The sequence below is a fragment of the Triticum dicoccoides genome, chromosome 2B (genome assembly GCF_002162155.2).
Source record: "Triticum dicoccoides isolate Atlit2015 ecotype Zavitan chromosome 2B, WEW_v2.0, whole genome shotgun sequence".
In the NCBI taxonomy this organism is placed as follows: Eukaryota; Viridiplantae; Streptophyta; class Magnoliopsida; order Poales; family Poaceae; genus Triticum; species Triticum dicoccoides.
In genome coordinates this window covers 822,991,002-823,001,069 of record NC_041383.1, presented here as the reverse complement: position 1 = coordinate 823,001,069, position 10,068 = coordinate 822,991,002, and the positions used below count along the sequence as shown (strand labels likewise).

The 10,068-nt window shown below is 44.9% G+C and overlaps 1 pseudogene; it reads right to left on the bottom strand.

Annotated features, from left to right (window-relative positions):
* The window catches only part of LOC119361587, a 38,015-nt pseudogene extending 29,903 nt beyond the window's left edge, over positions 1-8,112 (bottom strand).
* Between the last annotated feature and the right edge of the window lie 1,956 nt (positions 8,113-10,068).

The window sequence follows — 10,068 nt, the reverse complement described above, 5'->3', positions numbered from 1 at the left end:
ATAATAACACCGGAATGCAGGGGAAGCCGGCGGCATGTGCCGGTGTCCAGGGCGTCCGGGTGCGGTATTGTAGCGGTGTCAAGGTGAGGAGCGCCCATAGTCACCCTGGGGATGTAGCCATATTAATGAACCTCGTTAACAAATCTCGGTGTCGTGCTCGTGTGATTGTTTGGTCCTCGGATGATCGACGGTATGACTTGCATTTATTCCAACAGTATCTCAGCCTCACCGTGTCATCTTGCTTGGATGTCGGAAACGTGTCGAACTCTTCATACAGCTCGTCGGGGTACGCCAGATCCTGGTACAACCACATAAGCATATCTATGTGCTCGCTCGGATGCGCTAGCTCCGCGCGTGACAGCATCGTGTCGGTGTGGAGGCTCCCGTGGCCGCCGGCAGTAGTTGCACGCCCCAACAATGATCATGCACAGTAACACGGCCCGCAAGATTAGCTCCGGGTAGCACACTAGCTTCAGCAACACCACATGCACCAACATCGTCATCAGTGGGTTCTATTAGTTTTAATCTTGTTACATGCATTAGTAGATTTTCTTTATCGGGTCATCCATGCATGTTTAATTACGAAGTTGCGTGCTAGCTTTTTTTTTTGCATCGAATTTAGGACTTTATTCAGAATAAAAGGAGTCGGTTACAATCTGCCCGTAGGCTAGTTCGTAGGAAGTCTGGGCTAACATCTAGCCAACTATCCGTCCCATCAAGCGTACAGGCACGCTGAGCATAAAGATGGGCCGGCACATTCAAGTCCCTGCCGACATGTCGAACCGAAAAAGAGATAAAATGCGGCACTATGTCCAATAATTCTCGAAAGATAGACGATGCAATCGATCTAGAATTGCCTCGCGAGTTCCAGAGCTCGACCAAATGAAGACAATCGACCTCCATTATCACATGTGAGTAACCCCGGAGATGAGCAAAAATTACCCCCTCCCGGAAAGCCAGCAGCTCGGCGATGAAGGGGTCCGAGACTCCCGGCAATGATTTGCACCAAGCTCCTAGGAAAGCAAGATGGGAGCGTGATACTCCCCCTGCCCCCCCATTCGGCTGGCCGCCGAACACTGATCCGTCAGTGTTAATGGTGATCCATCCCACGTCCGGGGGGCGCCAACACTGCCCCGATGCCCGAGTGCGTCAGTTTGGTATGTCGAGAATGGATAGTGTCTCCTGCACCCACTTCATGGCCATCGCAGGATCGAATCCCTTCTGATCATGTGTCCACTTATTCCTCGAGGTCCAAATGGAATGCATGATAGTAATGATTTTGCATCGTGCATCATCAGAGAACTATTGGTCTAGCGTGATGTCACGAGCCCAAGAATCTTGGTGTAGCGCCGGTTCGTGTAGATCAAAACGGTCCCTAGCCGCCGCCCAAAACAAGTTTGCATGCGAACAAGTATCAGTGCATGCACCAGGTCTTCGTCTGCAGCCTGACAAAGATCACATCGGCTCATCGTTTCGATGTGCCTGTAGTGTAGAGTCACGGAATCCGGTAGAATCCCCCGAAGAACTCTCCACTAGAATACTCTGATCTTCGGTAACACACTGAGCTTCCAAAGTGCAGTCCACAACTGTTTGTTATTCGGTGATGTCTCCGTTACCGTCCCTTCCTCTGGAGAACTAAGCTCGTTACAAGTCATGAGAGATCGGTACGCCGATTTGACAGAATAGTTTCCTGACCTTTCCAAAGCCCATGCCACAGTATCCTCTCCGCCTGCCACCCTCAATGGGATATTCAGTATTGCTATCGCGTCGGGGGGAGTGAAGTTTTGCTGGATTAAATCCACATTCCACCTTCCTGTATAAGCATCGATCAACTCTGAAACTTTTGTGAGTGGAGCATCTCCTATGCGGCCACTAGGTTTCAGTGATATTGTGGTTGGTATCCACGGGTCTGTCCATATTGAGATTGTGGTGCCGTCGCCAACCCTGTGGATCAAGCCTTCTTCCAGCGCCGTCCGTCCAGCCACGATCGCCTTCCACGTAGCAGAGGCCCGGCTCGGTGCCGTAGCATGAAGGAAATCAGTCTGCGGGAAATATCTTCCTTTCAACACCCGGGCACACAGGGAATCCGGGTTTGTAAGCAGTCGCCAGCCCTGCTTGCCCAACATAGCGAGATTGAACACTTCAGGGTCCCAAAAACCCATACCTCCCTTGGCCTTTGGCACAGTCAGTTTGTCCCATGACATCCAGTGCAAGGATCTCTTGTCGAGGAAACTGCCCCACCAATATTTGGCCATCGGAGATGTTATAGTCTTGCAGACTTTCTTGGTCAGCAGAAAACAGCTCATGCTGTAGGTTGGAATGGCCTGTGCTCCTGATTTTATAAAAACCTCCCTCCCTGTGCACGCAAGGTTTCTTTCTGACCAGCCGCCTATTTTGTTGCGCACACGGTCACCAATATGGTTGAAAGTGCCGCTTGTGATTCAGTGCTAGCTGGTTTGTTAGCTAGCTGAGTCCTTGCATGTACGTGTGTACGTCGATGGATGGATGTGTACACGTGGATTGAGTCGATGCATGTAAATAGGATCATTAGCCAGAAGCATACGAGTTTATGTTGCGGCTATTAGTACGTGAGTTAGTTGAGCCACGATACACTATCATGGGATGGCACGAATCTGGTGGGTCGTGGCATAGAGTTCGGCCGGTTTAACTGGTCAAGTTTGCATGTAATCAAAAGATAAATAAGAGAAAAAAACCAGAAAAGAGGACGGCAGTTGCGCGTCGCAAAATTCTATGTTTTGGTCTTCCTCCCTCTCTCTCGTCTGTCTCCACCGTGCTCGCGTGTGTTTCCGGCATGTGATCCAACAGGTTCTTCCACTTGCAGATGTCGTCGAACCATTTGGCGACGACGACCATGCTGGAGAAGAGCGATGTGATGCGGTAGAAGTTGGCCTTGGTCCGGCACAGGCTGAACATGTGCCAGTCCACGTCGAGCATGTACTCCACCACCTCCCTAGGCAACGGAGAATCAGCCCTGCCCAGACGCGTGGCGACAATCACCATCCTCTGGTTCCGGAGGTAGTCTAGCTGCCGCACGGAGAGAGGGTTCGTGCAGTGCATCTTGGGCCGCCGCAGCCATCCGTAGGGTGCCAACATGTTTGCCCACGCGGTGCTGGTGAACCGGACGGCGAGGTGGAGCTCCCCCATCTTCTTCAGTCCCGTCAAGCTCAGTGCCATGAGCGGGTAGAAGTGTGTGTACATGCGTTCGCTCTCTAATGTCTCTGTTGGTTCTTGGTTGATCCATTGCCATGGCCGAAGAGGTGGTTGTTGTTGAAGATGACGACGTTGATTCTTTTTTTTTAGAAAAGGAGGATGACCCCCGGCCTCTGCATCTGGGAGATGCATACGGCCACTTTATTGATTATTCTCGAGGACCGTACAAAGTGTTACAACAATGTGTCTGAATCCACCATCTTGGCAACATATGCCGCTACTCATATCCAAAATGATTAGGGGGTGCTAGCTCGGCCACTACCCAAACCACTCACCTAAGCCTAACATCAAAAGCCGGAAGCCGAAACTCATCCGAAAGCCCCAGCCGAGCCACATACCGGGTCTGGGGCACAATCCGGTCAGACGCACTCGTGTGTCGTCGCCGCCATCTTCCACAGGTCCGTCTTCAGATCATATTGAGGCTTCTACCTTGTCTGGCCACTCTGCCATCGACGTCACCATGACGCCAGACAGCTTCCTCCTCCTGCACGAGTCCATCTCCGCACATCAGACGCCGAGTCTCCACAACACCATGCCGCTGAGATCCACCACCATCAATGTGAAAGATGAAGCACCGCTCCACCAAAGTCGCCGTCCTCTAGTCCCTCGAGCCGTGTGCACCTCCAAGAATGACGCCCCCAGGGGGGAAACGACACCAGAGAGCCGCCGTCATCCGATCTACTGATCTAGGGTTTCCCCCGGAGGTAGCAGAGAGTGGCCTTGAACTTCTCCACGACGATGCCTTCAGGAAGGGAACGATGCAGACAACGTCGCCATCGCCGGCCTAGGCAATAGCCAATAGCAGGTTTTCACCCAGATCTGATCGAAGACCTCCATCTCTCGTACAAGGGTCGCCGTCCGAGAAAGCCGCCGACGAGCAGACGCCAGAGCAGTCCCGCCGCCGCTGCGCGCAGACCGGCCGACCACGTGGTTGCAGCCACGCCGCTGCAATCCACCTCCCAGGTCTATGGCTCGTTCCATTGCGGCGCTGCCATGCCGAACATTGTGCGTGTTTGAAGAGGCGTTGTAAGCGCCTCATCAAATTTTCGCTCAAATGTTAGTCTGATTAGCTCCTTCATCGGGTCTACTGGAACATCAATCAAAAACAGCAGTACAACCAGTAAACTGAATGCGTGATGCTTTCATTATTTAGAAAACACAAAAAAGATCTGCTGTGAGATGGAAAGTCTAAGACTATATCTCACATAATCCAAGTATGGAAACAATCCGACAGAGCAACCTTGCTCTATGCTTGTCTCTAGAAATTTATTTTAGCAGACCGGGAGGGCTAAACATGTGTTTAAACTCTGTATAATTCCATTTATGTAGTATTGATCACTTTTATTGCTGTACACAAATTGTTCCGTCATCACCCCTGAGCTAAAATTCAATTAACATGTTGCCAACACTCAATACAGTATTAGAGGTATTCATGACTTGAGAGGAATACTAAATTGATTGTATAAAATTTCCTTATGTCTCATGTTCAGTTTTTTGTTGAATTGCTGTACTAAGTTTCTAAATGAAAGTTCCGTTCTAGAAATAGTTTGATAGATGAGAAGCACATCATGCATCTGCTAATGATTATCAGACATCGATTTATCAGGTTTATTTCATTTTTTGTTATAGAAAAGCAATAAAGTTTTACCTTGTAATCACATAATCACATTATATGTACCTCTAGCTTCAGTATGCTGTCAGGGAAGTTCCGTTTTCTTCAAAAAGAAATATTTTCGGTTCCAAAGCTTTGACCTTGGATTGGATTTCGGAGTTTTTTTCTGATGTTTCTTCTTGGTCAGTTTCTCACGAGGTATGCTTTCTCGTGAATCCATGGCAGCCATCATGGGGTGGATGCGATTTCTACAGATGGGAGGAAGCCTACGCGGCGCATCTTGTGACTTTTGGAGGAGCAGCGCATCCAGTGGGGCAAATCGGGGCCGGTCAGATGCAGGGCGGGCAGGCGGCTGGAGCTCAAGTTGTGCACCGCAGGTTCATCCGGTTCAGCAAAACGGAGTGCCGGAGGCATCCCAGGCTGCATCCTTTGCAAGTACAGTCGCAGGATACATGCTGGAGGTGGCTCCAGTTGCGGGTCGTCAGGGTGCCATCGTTGCCGACGCTGCATCCATAAATCTGGTGGTCTCCGTAGCAAATTTAGTGATTGGCGTGGCCATTCTCATGCTGCTGGTGGCGGATGTTGTCCTGCGTGTGCTGAATTACGTGTTGTGGTGGAGATGACAGCGAGAGATGCTGGAAGTAGCTAGTGTTAAGTGCTATGTAAATTAAGCTCGTAAGTACGTTTCTAGGTGGTCAAAGTGTGGTTGTCAGTACTAACTTAGTGACGCTGTACCCATGTAGTGCCAATGATGGAGACAGTTTTGGAGGTGGAAATATATGTACTGCTGATGGTGTACTAGTGTCATCCAAATGTTATGAATGAAATGGTTTCATGTTTACCTGCAGTAAAACCTATAGCTAGTAGCTTTCCGCTTTTAGTTTAAGCATTGTTGATTGGATTATAGGCGACAAAGTGCAGTAAGGGGCATCGCGTCTTTTTGTCGAAGCTGGTGTGCATGTCTGAAACGTGTCGGCACTTGAGGCGGATTAAGCACGTCATGACTGTGCATCCCGTGGCCCGGCCCATCCGTCCCCTGGCCTCTTACAAGCCCTGAGCCCTGCTTTGTGTGGAGTGTGGTGCACCTACCTCTGCGAAGGGTTATCCATTTGCAGGCGGCAGAGGGGGAGCTGCGGTTCAAACTAGGGCTGGATTAACGAGTTGCTCGGCTCATTCGGCTTGTTATCATTAAACTCATTATCATTAAGCTCGTTATCATTAAGCTCATTAATATTCACGAGCAAAAACCTTTGTTCAACTCAGTTCGTTATGGGCTCGTTATGCTCACGAGTGTTCACGAGTACTCGTTAAGGTAATAAACAACACAGAAGAATCCCATGATCCCATAAAAATTCACAACAGAACAAATTAAACAAGAACATTAAGGTAATAACCAACACACAAGAATTCCATGATCCCATCAAAAAATTCAGGCATAAATTAAACAAGGATATTTGGCTCTTGGTGGCTGGCTTCTGGTTGGATCTGGGGTCTCCTGGCGGCTGGCTCCTAGGTCTAGGAGAAGTGCCGAAGTGGGCTAGGGTGCTAGGCCCCTAGGCTGGGCTAACTAGCAACTCTTTTGTTAGTGGGCTGATTTGAACTAGGGTCTCATGTCAAACTTTTGAAAATTAGCGAGCTAAACAAGTAACATTCAACCTGTAAATTGCTAGTTAGCGAACTAGGGTCTAGGGTTTCAGGCAGCAAACTAACAACAAAAAATTGCTAAAAAGTAAACCAAGTCCCAATAGTTTCAAGTCAGATCTATGACCCTGTAAATTGCATTTTAACATTCAACCAAAACAAGTAGAAATGAAATGTAAAGTCCTTCCTGCAAACGATAACCTGTGATTATATTTATTTGTATGACCTTTCCCTTTCCATATTTTCCTGTACTTTTTAAGTAGTGCCAGGATTCTTCATTATTTCCATTTCTTTTCTTCAAAGACTTGGCTACTTGTATACCTTTGAAGTTTCTATTTATTCTTTATAAGGACTAAGTTCATATTTTCCCTTTGCAAATGGTAATTTTTACAAGTGTCTTCCAGAGATGATACTATGCAACATCTCAAACTAAAATGTAACAAAAAAATCGAATTAGAAGCGTGGCAACTATAAAGTTGACTCTTCTTAGCCAAAAAGGAATTAGGACGTTAATGGCATATATTATTGTTCTTACATCCTCACTAGTTTGATGCCCCTTCTGCCCAGTCAGTATTTCCATGATAATAATACCAAGACTATACAAGTCACCGCTGCGTGTGATTCCACTCCCTTCATAACGTTCTGGTGCCAAATACCCCCTGTAGGAAAATATAAAAGGTCTGATCGATTAATCTAAAAAAAGGGTGCAATTAAATCACATACCACAAAAGACTGAGCTTTTAAGAGGAGTTCGCTAGCTTACATTGTTCCTGATATATTTTTGGTAAGCACTTGGCTTTGATTTTCATCTAAGGGCCTTGACAGGCCAAAATCAGTTATTTCTGGTGCCATGTCATTGTCGAGCAATATATTGGCGGGTTTCAAATCCAAGTGAATAATACGGTTGTCATGAAGGTATTGCAGACCGTGACATATCCCTTTGATTATTTTGTAGCACGTATCCCACTCACGATGTGCATCTATCAAGGGGAGAGGAGAAACCGAGTTTACAATTTGAGATAATTGATGTGTTCACTTTTGAATAATGAATGTTATATTATGTATATGGAACATTACGGAATTAGTACATGAAGAAAATAAAGAGAAAAGTTAGAGGCCACATGGTCGTACCGGTAACATACAAATCAAGGCTCCCTTTAGGTGCGTACTCAAAGCAAAGCAATCTTTGTTGTACATCTGCCATGATAAGTTTTCCGTCATACCTTTTAGCACTTCTTTGTCTGTCATCACAATATCCAATAAATCTTACTACATTCTTGTGCTTAGCCCGCATCAGGCATTCAATCTCTCGGTCAAATTCGGTTTCATGCATATAAGCTCTGGACAACTTCTTGACGGCAACCGACCTATCGCCAAGTATTCCCTATCACTCACAAGTGTTAGCATCGGTTTGAGTTCTGAAAACAAGTGTAATTAAGATTGGAACACTCTGCCATGGATACTACCTTATAAACCACAGCAAATCCACCTCTTCCAATCTCCCGGTCATCCAAGAAATCATCTGTGATGTCCTTCAAGAGTGATAATGGCAGGGCCTTGGGCTCAATTGTTTGATCGACTAACATCTGCTCTAGGTCACTTCGTGCAGTAGAAGCTTTGTGTTCCATTTTCAGTCAGTGTGTATTTAACCTGGAAGCAGGACCAAACCCATTATGTATGTACGAGTGATGTAATTAACCAGGAAACAGAATCAAACAGATTATGTATCTATCAGCGTAGCTACTACAACAAAATCTCCAAGTTCTCAGGTAGACAATTAATGAAGTACTCCTTCCGTCCGGAAATACTTGCCATTAAAATGGATAAAAGGAGATGTATCTAGACGTATTTTAGTAAACATGGTACTGATCGTCTGATCCAAATACTTGGTCCAAACCAAAATGGCCTCACGGACGGATTCAATGGAACAAAACACAAAGGAAGCATCCCGGTGCAAAAGAAATAGTAATTATAGCTAGGCTAGAGGTTGAGGCCGCACTAAGCTTGTCCCTAGATCGACTAGAAAGTAACAAAGCAAACAAGCAGATCAAACTTTTTATTAAAAAAATCATTTTTTTTACAACCAACGGAGAGACCCACAAGCATAAGTAGCAAACCGCCATAAAGACAAGCATATTTTGTTTTTTGAAAAAAAAATTGTGTTCGAATTTTTGAAAAACTTTCGGATCGGCGTTTGAGTTTTCTTAATTTTTGCAATGTTCTGTGATCAAGAAAGCTAGCTAGCTCAACTTGTTCGAACCATATGCTCGGAAGCACCACCCACACCGGGTGTAGCTTTCGATTCCTGGCATCACATCTTTTTTTATTCCGGCGTGATCTACTGTTTGCGAGGGAACGTCAAATAGGAGCTCCCCTATATGACAAGCTATCAGCTCTGCGCGAGGCTCATAGGACGATCCAATACTGTAGTGCCACTAAACTGTTTTGGGAAGCTACATGTTGACTTATCTTAATACTTGATGTACAACTTTATTTTTTATGCATGCGCAATATTTTTTTTATACATGTTGAACGTTTTTCCTATACATGACAAATATTTTTTTCAAATTCATGGTTGAAACTTTCTTGAGTACATGCAAAATATTTTCCAATACACCTTGTACTTTTTTTAAATGGTATGGCACATTTTTTTTCAAACTACGTGAACATTATTTTTACGTTGCGCAAATATTTTTTTTAAAATGTTACTATATTTTTTAGTGGCACATAATAATTTTTTAAACAATTCTAAATTGCATGAACTTTTTCTTTAATCGTCACGAACATGTTTGTCGTGGTACAGATTTTTTTAAAACAATTATGAACAGTGTTGACATTGTATATTTTCGAATGTGACAAATATTTTTAATAGTACGAAATGTTTTCTAAAAATTGTGCAAACGTTGATTTTCGTTGTGTAAATATTTTGGAACATACCACCTGCAATTGTTTGAAACACGTGAAGATTTTCTAAATATCAGGAATACTTAACATTTATTTGAAAGCTATGAACATTTTCCAAAATGCACAAACATTTGTTTTTAAACTTCATTATTATGTTTTAGATGCATGAACCCATTTAAAAATTAAACTAAATTAATCTCTGGAGTATATGTATTTGAAATATTTAGATAACATGAACCAAACTAAAAAGGAGAAGAAAACAAAGTGAAAACCAACAAATGAACCAAGTGATAGGTCTATACTGGGCCAACCAACTAGATGCTGCCAGACAAGTGCACCCTCTGTCTCATGGGTGCAGATATGTGTCGCTTCACGCGAGATGAGAGGAAGTCTAGCCGAAGGGGCAGGGCGAGTCGACTGGTCCAACTACTTCTTGCAAGTTCTCAAAAAAAAAAAACCACTTCTTGCAATTCCTCATCCAGTGTCATTTAGCTTTGAGGTAGAAACATTCAGTCTTAGTAATAGCTCTGCCCTTGTTCCTTTTCTGGGACACGGTCGAACCTGCACCATTGCATTTCTTCTTGGACTTGTCTTTCTTTTTTAATATGTCTGTCTTGTTCACCATTAACACTTGATTAGTATTCTTCTAGATTTCCACCTCAGTTGTCTTGATCATAGCG